The following is a 19,730-nucleotide window of genomic DNA, read 5'->3' as shown; positions in this document are numbered from 1 at the left end:
TGGCCTTGGTTTTTTTTTTTACTATGAAAGGCTGATGGAATCACTCAGATGTTCACGTGATGTGCAACATGCAGTACGGATGTAATGGTATGCTCTGAAGGGGTTATGGCACAAACTGATGTAATGGAGGTGGCAGAATTGCAAGCTTTGACTGTTGGATTTTTATTCTCTAATCATTTCTTTTTGCTGGCAGCTGTATTGTGTATTTTTTTTAAGCTGTTGACAGTGTCTGAAGGAGTCAGATGCCAGAAGCTGTTTTAATCCCAGAAATGACTAAATATATTTTTAGAAGGGTTTCCATCTCTGTGAATCAAGACAGAGTACCGAGTACTTCATTGCTTCTCACCATCCAGCTGTCCTCAGGGACTTATCATGCACAGTCAGCTTACTCCATTTCATGTCATGCTCCCTCAGGGAGTTCATTTTTTCTCTCTAAGTTTTTCCCTCTGTGTGTAGGTCACTTTCAGGCTCATTTTTGAAAGATATGGACGTCCAAAAAGCGACATAAATCGGCACTTGGACGCCCATCTCACAGAGACGTCCAAATCGGTGTAATCGAAACCAGATGGACGTCCATCTTTTTTTGAAAATGACCTTTTTCCCGCCTCCGAATCTGGACATTTTACAAAGACATCCAAATTACAACTTAGACGTTTCTTTCGAAAATGCCCCTCTTTGTCAGTCCTGCACCAAAACCCATATATGTGCTGCCTTTTCCAGGACATTAGCTGATTGATTTTTCTCTCCTGGGTCTGCTTTTGGTACTTTATATAAAAAAGTTTTTTAAAAACTTCAATAACCTTAACGGAAGGTCTCTTGAGGTGACTTACAAATTGAAATAAATAAATAAACTGAAGATGAAATACAATAAAATGATTTTCTAGTGGGAAGCAAAGAAACTGAATTTCTGCCATTTCACATGAGTTTTTCTGTTCATATATGTAGCATTCTTCTAATCGCCCACCCACTAGAGACGTCTGTACACTGATTCAGTTCATGTTCTTCTATTAGCTGCGTACCAGCTTGTGTACTTTCAGCCGCTCTGGAAAGGTTTGTGGGCAGCCGGCATGGGGAGTGAATGTGTGCACCTACATTTTTTTTCATTCCTGTCATTTTTGACAGCCCTTACACCAGTGGTTTTCAGGATACCCACAATGAATTTGCATGAGATAAATCTGCATGCACTACCTCCATTGCATACAAATCTATTTCATGCACATTCATTGTGGATATCCTGATGGAATTCTGCATTTAAAAAAATTCAAAATTATGCGCATAATATTTGAAATTCTACATACTTTGGGCTCCTTTTACAAAGCTGCACTACTGATTAGTGGCATGCTGATTGCCAAGAAGCCCATGCGAATAGAATGGGCTTCGCATTCAGCAGAATTCCCCCAATATAAGTGTTGGCATCTCCACCCAGGTGCATACATCCCCCAACCACCTTTTCTTAGTCTTCTACCCCATGACACACACACATGATCTACCTTGCTTCAGCCCCCCCCCCCTTCCATTGCACACCCATCCCATCGACCTTGCTCCAGCCTTCCCCCCTCCCCTTGGCATACACAACCCCATCCACTTTACTTTATTTCCACTCCCCCTGCATACACAACCCCATGCACCAGGGGCGTAGCCAGATGGCTAATTTTGGGTGGGCCTGAGCCCAAGGTGGGTGGGCATGGATTTGCCCCACCCCTACCCCCCCCCCCCCTCCGGTTTGCTCTTGCTCCTCTCTCCACCCCTCCCTGCCCACAAACCCCAAATATTAAATACTTAAACTGGAGGGATCCCAAAACCCTGCCAGCTGAAGATTTCCTCCTCAAGCAGCCAGCACATTTCCAAACGGCAGCCAGCACATTTCCAAATGGCAGCCAGCAGCACTTGCCTCATACTGATGCTGCTGTCCAGGCCGTGCATGCTCAGTGCTTTTGCATGTGTGAAAACTGAGCATGTGCAAAAGGGCCGGTCTCAGCGCCAGCTCAAGGCAAGTGCTGCTGGCTGACATTTGGAAGAGCGCTGGCTGCCCAAGGAGAGAAAATATTCAGCTGTCAAGGTTTGGGGATCCCCACCAGCCACAGCAAGAGTGTCACAATTTTGGGTGGACCTGAGTCCAAAGTGGGTGGGCCCTGGCCTACCCAGGCTCACCTGTGGCTATGCCACTGCCATGCACCTTGTTTCAGTCACCACCCTTATGGCATACACCACCCCATTCACTTTGCTTCAGCCCCCCTCCATGGCATACACAACCCATCCACCTTGCTTGAGCAACCCCTCTCCCATGACACACACACAACTCCAACACCATCTTACAGCCATCCACCCCCTTCCCATGGTACAAACACACACCTCATCCACTTTTTTCCAGCCACACTCCATCTACCTTTTTCCAACCTCTCACCACTCACACTCCATCCACCTTTTTTCCAGGCATCCCCTCCCTCTGTCTCTCTGCCTACCTGCACTCGCACCACTACAGTGCAGCAAGAGAGAAGAGCTGCATAACCACACATTGGACTGCCTCCTCCTCCTCTGCCATCCTGGGCCTGATTGTTCCTTTGAGCCGTGTCAGCCTCCTTACAACACACAGCTTATAGGAACCAATTGGGACCAAGGGGGCAGAGAAGGTAGAAGCAGCCCAATGTGCAGCCATGAAGCTCCTCTCTCTTGCCACTCTGTAGTGGTGCGTGAGGGAGGCAGAGAGGGAGGGAGACGGCCAACTGGAAATGGAGCATATTTAGCAGACTGCACAGAATTACATAAGAATAGCCATACTGGGCCAGTATCCTGTTTCCAGCTGTGGCAGAAACCTAAATCATGGCAACACTCCATGCTACCAATCCCAAGCAAGCAGTTGCTTCCCCATGTCTGTATCAATAGCAGACTATGGACTTTTCCTCCAGGAACTTGTCCAAACCTTTTTTAAACCAGATATGCTAACCGCTGTTACTACATCCTCCAGCTCCGGTAAAGGCAGAACTCTATGCAGTCTGCAGAGGAGGAGACGTCTGAGCAAACTGTGCAGCTGCGCAGAATTCTCCCAGTATATCTAGCACTAGTCCCATATAACCACCAGGGGTTGATGCAGAAAGGCTCTCAGGTGCCGGAGCATGTGGCTTCTACTGCAAGCTTAATACCATGCCATGCAGAAAGCTAATGCATGCAAATTTTATGTGTCAAAAACTTGTGGCTAATGGGGGGGGAGGGTGCATGTCAGATACATAAGTACATATAAGTACATAAGTATTGCAATACTGGGAAAGACCAAAGGTCCATCAGGCCCAGCATCCTGTTTCCAACAGTGGCCAATCCAGGTCACAAATACACGGCAAGATCCCCCAAAAATACAAAATATTTTATACTGCTTATCCCAGAAATAGTGGATTTTCCCAAGACCATTTAATAATGGTCTATGGACTTTTCCTTTAGGAAGCCGTCCAAACCTTTCTCCGATTCGTTTTAAATTTACTATATTGTAGCTTCATCGCATGCCCCCTAGTCCTAGTATTTTTGGAAAGCGTGAACAGACGCTTCACATCTACCCCCGTTCAACTCCACTCATTATTTTATAGACCTCTGTCATATCTCCCCTCAGCCACCTTTTCTCCAAGCTGAAGAGCCCTATCTGCTTTAGCCTTTCCTCATAGGGAAGTCGTCCCATCCCCTTTATCATTTTCGTCGCCCTTCTCTGCACCTTTTCTAGTTCCACTATATCTTTTTTGAGATGCGGCGACCAGAATTGAACACAATATTCGAGATGCACAAAGGTTTTGCAGTAAGTACAGCTACTTTTGTGCATGTCCAAACAAAATACAAACGTGTCAGCACACATCAGCACTGGCTCTTCTGCACATAAATATGAGCCTCACAAAAACTGCTTGCATATGAATATTTTGCAAGGCTCATATTTAGGTGCAGAAGAACAGGGGCTATTGTGTTCTTTCATGTTTGCTTTTTTTTTTTGTTTCTGGACACATGCACCTGTGATGTAGCCATTGGGAGGCCTTAGAGGCCTGGCCTCCCCCAATTTTGGACTCAGACCCCTTCCAAAATTGCAGCAGTAGATGAGGGCTGGTGGGGTTGCCCAAGCCCTGGCAGCCAAAGAGATTCTGAGCTAGTGGGATTTGAACATCTCTGCCAGCAAGGGTATGAGTGGGAAGGGGAGTTGGAGGTGGGGGAGAGAAGAGCTGAGAGGAAATGCTTGGCCCCCTCAGCAGTGGCGTACCAAGGGGGGGGGGGCGGTCCGCCCCAGGTGCACGCCGCTGGGGGGGTGCCGCGCGCCGATCAACGTTGTTGGTTGCCATGCTCCCTCTGCCCCGGAACAGGAAGTAACCTGTTCCGGGGCAGAGGGAGCATGGAAACCAATGATGCTGACCGGCGCGCAGCCCCGCCCAGCGGCGTGCACCCGGGGGGGGTTCCTTCGCCACGGTGGGGGGGTGTCTCTTCTCTGGGGGGGGTCGCGCTGCACCCGGGGGGGCGGGGCGCATCAGCGATCCGCCCCAGGTGTCAGCGCCCCTCGGAACGCCACTGCCCCTCAGTCCACTTTTGGACTCCCACAAAATTGAACTTTTGACTATGTCCCTGGCACACATGTGTTACCTCTCATCTGCCTTTGAAACTTGCAGGGGCTTCCTTCTGCTTGCAAAACAAGATATAATTGTTTGTTAAATATCAAAAATTGGCATGAAATCCTTTCCGCAAACCCTTCTATGTGAGTGGAGGAGTAGCCTAATAGTTAGTGCAACAGCCTGAGAACCTAGGAAACTAGGTTTGATTCCCATTGTAGCTCCTTGTAACTCTAGGTAAGTCACTTAACCCTCCATTGCCCCAGGTACAAAATAAGGACCTATATTTAATATATAAACTGCTTTGATTGTAACCACAGAAAGGCAGTATATCAAATCCCCCCTCCCCCCCCCCCCCCAGGTCCTGGCAAAAAAATTCTTGCACTGTGTGTACATCAAAAGTGAATAGCATTGCCAGAATACTTAAATAAGCTTATTACTATACATTTTAATACAGCATATGGCCATCTCTTCTGCACAAGTTAACTCACACGTTCAAGCTCTCTCTGCATTCTGCACCCAATAATGTACATGCACACTTAACAGTAACTGTGCAGTTAGGTTCATGGTGGGCTTTCTGCATCAGCCCCTAGGTGTGGCAGTGCCTTCATCTATCAGAAGAGCACTGTACCAAGGTAATGTGGAACTGGAAAAGTTAGAGTTAACATGAAAAAAATGTTAGAAATTGTCTTACGTGAGTTACTGACAGGGCTTTTTTTGAGGGGGTACTGAGTACCGGCACCTTTTCCATTGTCTGCTAAAATTGACCCATGAGACCCCAAGTTTTAATGAAAGAGCTCAGGCTCTACACACCAATTCTGCCTTGTCATAGATTCTGCGACTGGTTGCAGGGGGCCTGGCTATTGTGGGGTGGGTCTCTCAGTGATCACTCCACCCCTGAAGGGTGGCCTGGCATTTGAGTACCAGCACCTTATTTGCTAGAAAAAACACACTGGTTACTGACAAATGCTAGTTTAGTAGATTCCACTTTTATATTGTGAAAAGAAGGCCAGTATATAACAATAGAAGTCATTATTTACTGCAGACCTCTTTATCTATATTGACAAAGAAAGGCCTTCAGATAAGAGAGGTTAAAGTAGGTCTGAAACTGACCAGGATTAATGATAGATGTCTGTATTTGGAAAAGTAAATCATACTCTGTGTTTAACTAAAGAGAACAGGTTATAAATGTTAGTCTATAAATGTAATTGAGAAATACTATGTAATAGGCTTTTTCCATTGTACAGTGCCCTTAAACTTTAGACTTTTAGCATATGTGCTTAGATTAAAAAATTATAAACCTACGCAACACACTACCTCAGAACAACACTGACATCAAAAACTTCCTTAATGAACTGGACCCAACCAATAGAGAATACCCGGCTGACCGAACCTGGTTAAACTTTGACCTCCTTACCGTCGATACAGTTACACAGGCAATCTGCAGGTTCTCCAACACCCACTGTAAACTGGATACCTGCCCCAACTACCTAATGAAATCTGCCCCAGACCGCTTCATAGCAGACCTCACATCCCACTTAAATTACATGCTACAGCAAGGTCTCTTCCCTAAGGAAAATGGTAATATCCTACTCACCCCGATACCAGGGGTGTAGCTACGGGTGGGCCTGGATGGGCCCAGGCCCACCCAGTTTAGCCTCAGGCCCGCCCAGAAGCAGATCCAGTTGCCGTGACCGTCTCCCACCCCTGCCGCAGCGCTTCATTTAATGTTGTCGGCGCTGCTGTTAGTTTCCCACCCCCGCGGCGGCGCTTTGCACTTTACCTGACAGCAACGCTACAGATGCAGCGCTGATGTCCGACGTCCTGCTCCGGGCCTTCCACGCTGATGTAACTTCCTGTTATGGAGGCAGGACGCGGAAGGCCCCGGAGCAGGACGTCGGACGTCAGCGCTGCATCTGTAGCGTTGCCGTCAGGTAAAGTGTAAAGCACCGCCGCGGGGGTGGGAAACTGTAACAGCAGCATCAACAACATTAAATAAAGCGCTGCGGCAGGGGTGGGAGAGGGTGAGGAAGTCAGTGGGGTGCTGCGTGCTGGCCCAGTAAGGGGAGGCAGGGAGGGGAGGGAACAGAAGGGTGCTGGACTTGCAAGGGGCAGAGGGTTGGAGGGAAGGGAGAGAGATTTTGGGATTTGCAGAGGGAAGGTTGGAGGGAAGGGAGAGAGGTTTTGGGATTTGCAGAAGGGAGGTTGGAAGGAAGGGGAGAGGTTTTGGAATTTGCAGAAGGGAGGTTGGAGGGAAGGGAAGAGGTTTTGGATTTGCAGAGGGGAGGTTGGAAGGAAGGGAGAGAAGTTTTGGGATTTGCAGAGGGGAGCTTGGAAGGAAGGAGAGAGGTTTTGGGATTTGCAGAGGGGAGGTTGGAGGGAAGGGGAGAGGTTTTGGATTTGCAGAGGGGAGGTTGGAGGGAAGGGAGAGGTTTTGGATATATAGGGGGGGGTGGAAGGAAGGGGAGAGGTGCTGGATATGCAGGGGGGTGGAGGGAAAGGAGAGAAGTGCTGGATATGCAGAGGGTTGAAGTGAAGGGGAGAGGTGCTGGACATGTATGGGAGTTGGATGAAAGGGAAAGAGGTGCTGAACATGTAGGGGGGCTGGATGAAAGGGAGAGATGCTGGACGTGTGTGTGGGGGGGGGGCTGAAGGAGAGGTGCTGGATATGCAGATGATGAGATGCAGGGAGAAAGAGCCAGATGCATAAGGGGAAGGAAAGAGAGGAAGAGAAGCTGGTTGGGGGGTGGGATCAGAGAGGAGAGGGACACATTGGTGTGGAGGAGGGAGAAAGGGGACCTAGGGAAGTATACAGATACAGAAGGGAGATGATGGGCATTAGGTGGGAGCATGGGGACAGGGACACAAATGTGAGATGCTGTATGGGGATGGCACATGGGCACAGAGGGGTAATGCCTGAATAGAGATAAAATGCTGGACACTGGAGAGGGGGGTATATGGACACGGGGGGGGGGGGGGGGGAGAGATACCAGACAAGGGAGAGAATAGGAATGCAGAAGGGATATGCTGGGCATGGGATGCATAGGTGCATAGAGGAATGATGATGGATGAGGGGATATGAACACAGGGGAGATACTGAACAAGGAAATATAGGAAAACAGAGATGGGAGATGGATGATGGACATGAAGAAAGAAGAAATGTCAAATAGGAGACCCTGGCAAGTGAGTTAAGAGAAGACAGAGGGAAGCAGAAACCAGAGACTGGGACCAATATGATTTCAGAAAAAATGACCAGACAACAAAAAGGTATAAAAAATATTTTATTTTCAATGTTGTGAATATAATATGTTGGATTTGGAATGTACATCTTGCCAAAGTTGATGGTAAACATGGCTGGGGTCCAGGACAGAAATCTAGGAAAGGACCCCAAAGTCCATTACCAGGCTGCTCCTTCAGCTTCCAGCATGCAGGCTTTCTCTGGCCAAGGAACCAAGCACAATTGCCCTAGTTCCATCCCCTAACACCATCCCTGGCATGTGCCATCTTTATATTTTGCACAGGAGCAAGTGCCTTTCTTTCTTGTCTCTCTGGTGTTGTACTACATGCAAGGTCTAGTTTCTTGGGGTTTCCGTTTAATTTATATTTCTAGAGTTTGTGGTCACTTATTCTGTATTTGGCATTTGTGTCTTGTGTGTGTGACTGAGGTATTCTGTTAGCATGAAGTTTCCATGTAGCATTCTGTAGCAATTTGGCTTGTTCAGCTTTCCTGATAAATGTATTTGTATTTTAGGGCCCTACTATAATATTTAAGGCACTTCTTTTTCATAGGTAGGATCTTTGTTTTTGGAAGTTAGTGTTGGCATGGTAGATTTGCTCTAGGTTCTGAGTGACTTTTGTTTTATAGATTTTTTTAAAGTTAATTTATAATATGTCTGTAATTGAGATTACACTAGAAAGCAAAATTTCTTTATATGATGAGTTTTATGGAGAATTGTCCTTGCTGTGCTCTGTATCCATTGTTGGTGGACGGCCAGGAGGTTCTCTGGATGCAGAATGTGTTTGGCTTCAATACCATATATGTGTTGGAGAACCATGGCTCAGTGGGGCTGAATAGTGCAGTCTATTGTACTTCCCTTAGCTCTCAATTGGCCTGCAGCCACTGAAGCCTGCACTGCAACCCTCATTGAAGTTATGGGGAGTGGGGTAGGGACAGAGCATGGGTGCATCAGGTTTGCTGTTTTTTTCTTTTTCAAAAAAGTTGGCAACTCTAGTGCCCACCCATCCAACCTGTTGGCCCACCCAAAAATTGCCTTCTGGCTACGCCACTGCCCGATACCAAAAGTCAACAAGAAAAAAACCAATGAAATCACTAACTACCGTCCAGTAGCATCCATCCCGTTGTCAATCAAACTGATGGAAAGCATGGTAGCCAAACAATTTACAGATTATATAAACAGATTCTGAATATTACACGAATCACAGTCAGGTTTTCGCCCCCTCCACAGCACAGAAACAGTACTACTCACTCTCCTAAGCAAATTCAAACAGGAAACAGCAATAGGCAAAAACACCTTCCTCCTCCTCCAATTCGATATGTCTAGTGCATTCGACATGGTAAACCATAACATATTAATAAGATTACTAGATAAGTTCAGAATTGGTGGAAACACACTTAGCTGGATCAAGGGTTTCCTAACCACAAGAGCATATCAAGTAAAATCAAACTCAAACATATCATCACCGTGGAAAGCAGACTGCGGAGTACCACAAGGATCACCACTATCACCGATTCTCTTCAATCTAATGATGACCCCACTAGCCAAGTCCTTATCCAACAAGGCCTTAACCCAGTGGTGTGCTGGTAAATTTTTAACAACAGGCTCTCTCCCCGGTCCCCCTCTGTGCCCCCCATCCCCCTCTGCGCCCCCCGTCCACCCCTGTGTCCCCCCCCAAATTGCAGAGCTGACTATAGCCGGGGAGAGAGCCTGGGGGGGGGGGGGGTGGCAATGCATTATCCAGGAAAAAAAATTAAATGACCCCAGGTTCCAATCTAATTCATGTTTAATGTGGGATAAAATGCCATAAATAAGTAAATAAATATAAACTTTTAATGTTGAGCACCTGATTCTCAAAGTGAACATACTCCAAACACTATAATGAAAATAAAATGATTTTTTTTTTACCTTTGTTGTCTGGTGACTGTTTTTCTGATTAGGCTGGCCCAGTATCCGATTCTGCTGCTATCTGTCCTCTTAACTCCATTTCCAGGGCTTCCTTTCCATTTATTTCTTTCCATTTCTCCTTTCTTCTTCATTTCGGGTCCTCAGCTTCTGCCTATTTTCTTCATCTATGTGCAGTTTTTCTCCTCTCTTCCTTTTCCCTCATCTCATCTCCTTCCTCACTCTTCTCTCCCCTCCATCCATGTCCAGCATTTCTTCTCTCTCCCCTCCACTCCCCTGCCCTGCATGCACCCATGTCCAGCAGTAACCCTCCTCTCCCCTGTCCTCCATCCACCCATGCCCAGCAGTGACCCTCCTCTCCCCTGCCCTCCATCCACCCATGCCCAGCAGTGACCCTCCTCTCCCCTACCCTCCATCCACCCATGCCCATCAGTGACCCTTCTTTTCCCTATCCTCCATCCACCCATGCCCAGCAGTGACCCTCCTCTCCCCTGCCCTCCATCCACCCATGCCCAGCAGTGACCCTTCTCTCCCGTCCTCCATCCACCCATGCCCAGCAGTGACCCTCCTCTCCCCTGCCCTCCATCCACCCATGCCCAGCAGTGACCCTCCTCTCCCCTCCCCTCCATCCACCCATGCCCAGCAGTGACCCTTCTTTCCCCTGCCCTCCATCCACCCATGCCCAGCAGTGACCCTCCTCTCCCCTGCCCTCCATCCACCCATGCCCAGCAGTGACTCTTCTCTCCCCTGCCCTCCAACCACCCATGCCCAGCAGTGACCCTCCTCTCCCCTGCCCTCCATCCACCCATGCCCAGCAGTGACCCTCCTCTCCCCTGCCCTCCATCCACCCATGCCCAGCAGTGACCCTTCTTTCCCCTGCCCTCCATCCACCCATGCCCAGCAGTGACCCTCCTCTCCCCTGCCCTCCATTCACCCATGCCCAGCAGTGACCCTTCTTTCCCCTGTCCTCCATCCACCCATGCCCAGGGACTCCCTTCTCTCCCCTGCCACCCCTCCCGCGTTGTTCACCGGCGACTTCTCCTCCCTCCCTCCAGATCCGTCCCTCACCGACCTGACTCTTCTAATTCTTTGGCGGGGCAGGCAGTCTTGCCTGCCCGCTACCAGCGCTGACTCTCCCCTGCCGGTTCGCGCTTCAAAATGGCCGCCGAGACTTCAGTAGAAGTCTCGCGAGGCCGTCTCTGGAAGTCTCGGCAGCCATTTTTAAAGCGCAAACCAGCAGGGGAGAGTCAGCGCTGGTAGCGGGCAGGCAAGACTGCCTGCCCCGCCGAAGAATTAGAAAAGTCAAGTGAGGGACCGAATCGGGCAGGAGGGAGGAGAGCCGGCTCACAGTGGGAAACAACCGGCTCGCAAGTCGGTACAAAATGTAACAACCGGCTCTTGCGAGCCGGTGCGAGCCGGCTCCAGCACACCACTGCCTTAACCCCTTCATCTATGCAGACGATGTTACAATATACATTCCTTACAAATCTAAACTGACAGAAATCACCAATGAAATCAAGAACAGCTTGAACATCATGGAATCATGGGCAAATGCATTTCAACTACAGCGTGGACAACCCAACAATCATCAACACCCCAGATTACACCCTCCCTATCTCAGACAGCCTGAAAATCCTCGGCGTTACAATGGACCGCAACTTAACACTAGAGAGCCAAGTGACATCCACAAGAAAGAAAATGTTCCACTCAATGTGGAAACTCAAACGCGTAAAACAATTCTTCCTGAGGGTAGACTACTGCAATGGAATTTATGCGGGATGCAAAGAACAAACCTTAAAGAAACTTCAGACCGCTCAAAACACAGCAGCTAAGCTTATCTTCAGAAAAACGTGATTTGAAAGTGCAAAACCCCTCCGTGAAAAACTACACTGGCTCCCAATCAAAAAACGCATTGCCTTCAAAATCTAAACTCTGGTTCACAAAATTATCTACGGTGAAGCCCCAGGATACAGTGGTGGAAATAAGTATTTGATCCCTTGCTGATTTTGTAAGTTTGCCCACTGACAAAGACATGAGCAGCCCATAATTGAAGGGTAGGTTATTGGTAACAGTGAGAGATAGCACATCACAAATTAAATCCGGAAAATCACATTGTGGAAAGTATATGAATTTATTTGCATTCTGCAGAGGGAAATAAGTATTTAATCCCTCTGGCAAACAAGACCTAATACTTGGTGGCAAAACCCTTGTTGGCAAGCACAGCGGTCAGACGTCTTCTGTAGTTGATGATGTTTGCACACATGTCAGGAGGAATTTTGGTCCACTCCTCTTTGCAGATCATCTCTAAATCATTAAGAGTTCTGGGCTGTCGCTTGGCAACTCGCAGCTTCAGCTCCCTCCATAAGTTTTCAATGGGATTAAGGTCTGGTGACTGGCTAGGCCACTCCATGACCCTAATGTGCTTCTTCCTGAGCCACTCCTTTGTTGCCTTGGCTGTATGTTTTGGGTCATTGTCGTGCTGGAAGACCCAGCCATGACCCATTTTTAAGGCCCTGGCGGAGGGAAGGAGGTTGTCACTCAGAATTGTACGGTACATGGCCCCATCCATTCTCCCATTGATGCGGTGAAGTAGTCCTGTGCCCTTAGCAGAGAAACACCCCCAAAACATAACATTTCCACCTCCATGCTTGACAGTGGGGACGGTGTTCTTTGGGTCATAGGCAGCATTTCTCTTCCTCCAAACACGGCGAGTTGAGTTCATGCCAAAGAGCTCAATTTTTGTCTCATCTGACCACAGCACCTTCTCCCAATCACTCTCGGCATCATCCAGGTGTTCACTGGTAAACTTCAGACGGGCCGTCACATGTGCCTTCCGGAGCAGGGGGACCTTGCGGGCACTGCAGGATTGCAATCCGTTATGTCGTAATGTGTTACCAATGGTTTTCGTGGTGACAGTGGTCCCAGCTGCCTTGAGATCATTGACAAGTTCCCCCCTTGTAGTTGTAGGCTGATTTCTAACCTTCCTCATGATCAAGGATACCCCACGAGGTGAGATTTTGCGTGGAGCCCCAGATCTTTGTCGATTGACAGTCATTTTGTACTTCTTCCATTTTCTTACTATGGCACCAACAGTTGTCTCCTTCTCGCCCAGCGTCTTACTGATGGTTTTGTAGCCCATTCCAGCCTTGTGCAGGTGTATGATCTTGTCCCTGACATCCTTAGACAGCTCCTTGCTCTTGGCCATTTTGTAGAGGTTAGAGTCTGACTGATTCACTGAGTCTGTGGACAGGTGTCTTTCATACAGGTGACCATTGCCGACAGCTGTCTGTCATGCAGGTAACGAGTTGATTTGGAGCATCTACCTGGTCTGTAGGGGCCAGATCTCTTACTGGTTGGTGGGGGATCAAATACTTATTTCCCTCTGCAGAATGCAAATAAATTCATATACTTTCCACAATGTGATTTTCCGGATTTAATTTGTGATGTGCTATCTCTCACTGTTACCAATAACCTACCCTTCAATTATGGGCTGCTCATGTCTTTGTCAGTGGGCAAACTTACAAAATCAGCAAGGGATCAAATACTTATTTCCACCACTGTACATGACAGACCTGATCGACCTACCAAATAGAAACACATCCAAATCAACACGAACGTACCTAAATCTGCACTACCCAAGCTGCAAAGGACTCAAATATAAATCTACTTACGCATCCAGTTTCTCCTAGATAAGCACACAACTGTGGAACGCATTACCAAAAGCCTTGAAAACCACGTACGACCACCTAAACTTCCGGAAATCACTAAAAACTTACCTGTTTAAAAAGGCATACCCTACCAATCCAACAGATCAATGTCACAACAAAAAGATTTTATTGAAGATACCGTGTATGAACAAATCGCCCGACACAGGCCGTGTTTTGCCCACCTAGGGCTGCGTCAGGGGCTAATTTGAAACCTTCGTAAAGGGGCAAATATGGTGCATAAAAGTCAAGAAAAAACCAGCTCAAACGGGAATCCTGTGGTCTCTAGCATACACAAATGGACACACCATTATTGAAGCTGGAAATTTATGCTAGAGGCCTCAGGATTCCCGTTTGAGCTGGTTTTTTCTTGACTTTTATGCACCATATTTGCCCCTTTACGAAGGTTTCAAATTAGCCCCTGACGCAGCCCTAGGTGGGCAAAACACGGCCTGTGTTGGGCGATTTGTTCATACACGGTATCTTCAATAAAATCTTTTTGTTGTGACATTGATCTGCTGGCTTTCTTTCCCATATTGGATTTTGCAGATCGTTTGCCTTGTTGTTTTTTGGGACCCTACCAATCCAACATAAATGATGATCTCTGCAACGCACCAAAACTAAAGTACGTAAAGGACATGACTCAACTCTTCCGTTGTACGATTCCCAAATGTGGCTGTGCCACATGAACTTTATCTTACCACAACATCACTTTGTATTTGTTTACACCGGAGTCTGCAAACGCAGCTCCAGTACTATGTAAGCCACATTGAACCTACAAATAGGTGGGAAAATGTGGGATACAAATGTAACAAATAAATTAATCAATTAAGTTCAGCATTCTAAAAAGATGTCTTGCTGATGCTATGCAATTCTGTGTAGATGGATCAATTATCTTATATGTGGTTGAGGATTTAAATGTGAGCATCTGGATTACCAAACTTCAGGGGGGACTTGGAAGAAGAGAGATTTCTCTCCCAGTCTTTCTTCCTTGTTAACAAGATATATTATGTAGCTCTAATAAAAGACCAGTTTTATTGATCTCTTGTAGTATAGTGTATTTTATTTCTCAAAATTTACAAAGTTTCCACAGTTCCTGGATATCACTGCCTACTTGTGCTGACATTGTGCTGTTCAGGGCCTAACCTGAAAGTCAGCCTAACTAGGCCTCTGGGAGATACTGCAGGCAGCTCTGACCCCCCCCCCCCCCCCCCCCCCCCGGACCCCTGGTGATGTTAGTATAAGTAGACAGGACATCTCCCTACCTGATGGGATTAGTTGGCTTGATGGATTAGTTTACAAGGGCAGTCAGTCAGGCTTTGAGAACTGGGCCTTCAAAGGAACACACATCTCTTTGGTAATCAGGAGGCATCAGAACAAGTAAACCAGATTATGACACAGGAATGTGCTGGAAAAGAGATAATTCAGGTATATAAACCCAAAGAGGGACAAACAGAGACAGGAGGGGGACATATACACACACTCACTTTCAGATTATCACATTTGGACACACAAACAGGAAAGGGACACCAACCCACATTCATACCTACAGACAGTGTATATAATGTACCAAGGGAGGACAGTTGAAATAAACCTTTTTCTTGAACTTTATTGTTTATGTGATGTTTTTATACCTTAAAGCACTATAATTAGCAACAGCCATTCCACACACACACACCTCCTCAGCCACCAACGGAAGGACAGACACACAATCACTTACATACACACCCAGAAGCAGCTCAGTAAGAAATTTCTATTCTAAGTGCTGTGCATTTGTAATAAGCCTATTCCTATATAAAATACCCTTTTCCAAGCCACACCTGTGTGTTGTCTTACTGTGCTACAACCCCACTGCCTCTGAGAAGTGGACCCAGGAACTAAGTACAAGACTAGAAACAAAGCTTACACCTGCTTTCAACTCTCTCACAGCAGGATCTGAACTAAGAATTTCACTCATTGAATATAGAATTATTTTTCCTTTTCACCCTCAATGTTAGGATCTATTTCTGGCATTTCAATGCACGGAAACTAGCAAAATATCTACCTGCTCCAGCGTGTCTCACTGTCTCTCTCCCAACTGTCCCTCTGTGTGTCTTCCCCCAGTGCCCAGAGAATGTGTTGTGTGCTGTCTCTTTGTCAGGCTGCATGTTCTGTGACAAACTCCCTGTCACCACTTCCTGTCTGAGCACAGCTCTCAGAAACCTCATTTGTCCGTCCTTCTTCCACTTTGAATTGGAAACTCCATGGCCAGCCAGTGGCAGCTCATATGTTGGGTAGACTTTCAGTACAATACTAAGGAAGGCTAGCAGGATGAACAGAGACAGGTGAATAAAAAATTAACTCATTATCAGGTCAGCAACTTTTACATTGTCACTGTGGCAGGAGTCTTAGGGAAGCATCTTTGATACTCAACCAGTCAGTGGTTTGCTGGTAAATTTTTAACAACATGCTGTCTCCCCCGGATATAGCCAGCCCCCTGCAATTTGGTGGGGGGGGGGCACAGAGGTGGACTGGGGGCCCCAGTCCACCTCTGCACACACACACACACCCTCAAATTGCAGGGCTGGCTATACCTGGGGGGGGGGGGGAGGGCAATGCATTACTCTCTCCAGGAAAATAAAAAAAGATTTTAAATGCTCCCAGGTTCCAATCTATTTCATGTTTAATGTGGGATAAAATGCCATAATTAAGCAAATAAATAGATGGAAACTCTGAATATTGAGCACCTGATTCTCATAACATGATTTCTGTTTTAGTGGCCCTTTACCAGGAGGAAAAAAAATGTCTGCACGAATATAACATGTGCTAGGGTGTCCCTATAACCAGTCCCTCCAAATGACACACTGATTATGATTTATAACAAATTTCTACTCTACCTATGAAAAGTTTACCTATGAAAAGTTATTCCCTTATTATACTTCCTCTGTATACATCCGTATACACAAGCCGATATGTTTGAAAATATAGCTTTTTTTTACAGTATCCTCTCCACGGTCCCCACCCCACCCCACCCCACCCACCTATTCCAGGCTTCCTCCCCACTCCCCCGAGCTGCAGGGTGCCCTCCCGGCAGATACCTGAAACCTCCCTGGTAGTCTAGCAGATTCTTTGGTTCAGGAAAGATCCCCAGTCTTTCCTGCCCGCTGCTGCGGCTGACCCTCCTCCTGAGTCCTGCAGCATCTTCTTTAAAATGGCTGCCAAGATTTACAACAGCAGCCTCAAGACTTCAGTGGAAGTCTCGCGAGGCCGCCACTGGAAGTCTCGGCAGCCATTTTTAAAGAGCATGCGGCAGCGGGAGGATCAGTGCCAGCAGCGGGCAGGAAAGACTGGGGATCTCTCCTGCCCCGAACTGAAGAATCCACTAGACCACCAGGGTGGCTGCCTTCAAGTATGTGCTGGCAGGGCCGGTCCTAGGGTCTCTGGCGCCCCCCTGCAGACTATGTTGGCGCCCCCCCCCCAGCATCTCCTTTCTCTCTTATCCCACCCTGCCCCTGTCCAGCAATTCTCCTTCGCCCCCAACCCCCTCCCATTTTTGGCCACCTGCCCGCCCTCTTCTCCCCCCAACATCCCCCTTTTTATTCTTGCCACCCTGCGTGGTTTAAGTCTTGTTTAATTTACCTCCGTCCCAGCGGCCGTGTCATTTCAAAGCCCTGCCTGTCTCTAGGCTTCCCTCCCTTCGTGAGTTCGTTCCCTCAGAGTCCCGCCCTTGAGGAAATGACATCAGAAGGCGGGACTCTGTGGAACGAACTCACGAAGGGAGGGAAGGCTAGAGACGGGCAGGGCTTTCAAATGAGTGTAGTACCGGAAGACTGGAGGGTAGCCAATGTTACTCCGATTTTTAAGAAGGGTTCCAGAGGAGATCCGGGAAATTATAGACCGGTGAGTCTGACGTCGGTGCCGGGCAAGATGGTGGAGGCTATTATTAAGAATAAAATTGCAGAGCATATACAAAAACATGGACTGATGAGACAAAGTCAGCACAGATTTAGTGAAGGGAAGTCTTGCCTCACCAATCTAATGCATTTTTTTTTTTTTGAGGGGGTAAGCAAACATGTGGACAATGGGGAGCCGGTTGATATTGTATATCTGGATTTTCAGAAGGCGTTTGACAAAGTGCCGCACGAAAGACTCCTGAAGAAATTGCAGAGTCATGGAATCGGAGGTAGGGTATTATTATGGATTAAGAACTGGTTGAAAGATAGGAAGCAGAGAGTAGGATTGCGTGGCCAGTATTCTCAGTGGAGGAGGGTAGTTAGTGGGGTCCCGCAGGGGTCTGTGCTGGGTCCGTTGCTTTTTAATGTATTTATAAATGACCTAGAGATGGGAATAACTAGTGAGGTAATTAAATTCGCCGATGACACAAAATTATTCAGGGTCGTCAAGTCGCAGGAGGAATGTGAACGATTACAGGAGGACCTTGCGAGACTGGGAGAATGGGCGTGCAAGTGGCAGATGAAGTTCAATGTTGACAAGTGCAAAGTGATGCATGTGGGTAAGAGGAACCCGAATTATAGCTACGTCTTGCAAGGTTCCGCGTTAGGAGTTACGGATCAAGAAAGGGATCTGGGTGTCGTCGTCGATGATATGCTGAAACCTTCTGCTCAGTGTGCTGCTGCGGCTAGGAAAGCGAATAGAATGTTGGGTGTTATTAGGAAGGGTATGGAGTCCAGGTGTGCGGATGTTATAATGCCGTTGTATCGCTCCATGGTGCGACCGCACCTGGAGTATTGTGTTCAGTACTGGTCTCCGTATCTCAAAAAAGATATAGTAGAATTGGAAAAGGTACAGCGAAGGGCGACGAAAATGATAGTGGGGATGGGACGACTTTCCTATGAAGAGAGGCTGAGAAGGCTAGGGCTTTTCAGCTTGGAGAAGAGACGGCTGAGGGGAGATATGATAGAAGTGTATAAAATAATGAGTGGAATGGATCGGGTGGATGTGAAGCGACTGTTCACGCTATCCAAAAATACTAGGACTAGAGAGCATGAGTTGAAGCTACAGTGTGGTAAATTTAAAACGAATCGGAGAAACTTTTTCTTCACCCAACGTGTAATTAGACTCTGGAATTCGTTGCCGGAGAACGTGGTACGGGCGGTTAGCTTGACGGAGTTTAAAAAGGGGTTAGATAGATTCCTAAAGGACAAGTCCATAGACCGCTATTAAATGGACTTGGAAAAATTCCGCATTTTAGGTATAACTTGTCTGGAATGTTTTTACGTTTGGGGAGCGTGCCAGGTGCCCTTGACCTGGATTGGCCACTGTCGGTGACAGGATGCTGGGCTAGATGGACCTTTGGTCTTTCCCAGTATGGCACTACTTATGTACTTATGTACTTATGACGCGGCTGCTGGGACGGAGGAAAATTAAAGATTTAAACCCCCAAGGGCGGCGCAGTATGGCGCCGCAATGGTGCCCTTCAAGGCAAGCTCCCCCCTGCGGTGCTTACCCTGCTTACTGGGTTTGACTGGCTCTGTGTGCTGGGACCCTGCAGCTCGGGGGAAGAGAGGCAAACTGGCTCGCCCTGCCTGAACAACCAACTCGCAAAATGTTTAAAAATTTAACAACCAGCTGTTGCAAGCCGGTGCAAGCCGGCTCCAGCACACCACTGCAACCAGCATAATTGCTGTGCAGTGCTGGAGAGAGATCAGAATGTCCATCCAATCTATCTCATCTGCAGAGTAACTTTCAGAAGCTAGAAACTGGAAACTCTGTAGACTTCAGTATATCAATAGAAGGATACATTTTCCATAGAAAAGGAATTTGAAAAACTGGTTGTGAAGAACCATACAGGATGTGAAGAACACATACACATTAGGGGCATAGTCATGGGTGAGTCATGACCCCTCCACTTTGGAGTCAGGCCCACCCAGTCAGTGGCAGTACCATAGGCCAAAGAAAGAACTGAAGACGGTGTCCTGGTGTCCACCCATATTAACCTTGGGCCCCACGTGCTCTTCTGCAATAATGGGACAATGGTTTAAAGTACACCTGTACCTTTACCTGGTGGTGTAAAATACAGGCATATCCTTACACAATATTACATGGCAGAACGAAGTACTCAAATACCCTTGAACTTTGTTAAATAGTGGTATAACTTGCACATGCATCCTTGCACCGTGTTACAGGAATCCTTTCTTTACATTCAAAAATGCATGCCCTTTGACAATCAGCTTGCCTTTGTACCCACACACTTGTACGCTACCCTGGCAGTCTCCAAACTGCCCCTTATGGGGTCACTTTTCAAAGAATTCTGACACCTAACTTACGGGTCCTTTTACTAAAATGCGCTAACAGATTTAGAGCACACTAACAATTAG

At 47.3% G+C, this 19,730-nt stretch overlaps 1 protein-coding gene across 1 annotated transcript in view; it reads right to left on the bottom strand.

The window, feature by feature from the left end:
* Positions 1-15,518, bottom strand: part of SHC2 (SHC adaptor protein 2) — a 67,181-nt gene extending 51,663 nt beyond the window's left edge. Inside the window, exon 1 of the mRNA XM_030218348.1 lies at positions 15,458-15,518. The gene's annotated coding sequence lies outside the window, so the exon portion shown is untranslated. The remainder of the gene's footprint in view (positions 1-15,457) is intronic.
* Positions 15,519-19,730: the final 4,212 nt, after the last annotated feature.

Source organism: Microcaecilia unicolor, chromosome 11 (genome assembly GCF_901765095.1).
Source record: "Microcaecilia unicolor chromosome 11, aMicUni1.1, whole genome shotgun sequence".
Lineage (NCBI taxonomy): Eukaryota > Metazoa > Chordata > Amphibia > Gymnophiona > Siphonopidae > Microcaecilia > Microcaecilia unicolor.
Note: the sequence above shows the minus strand (reverse complement) of the source record. Positions and strands in the feature narration are given on the sequence as shown.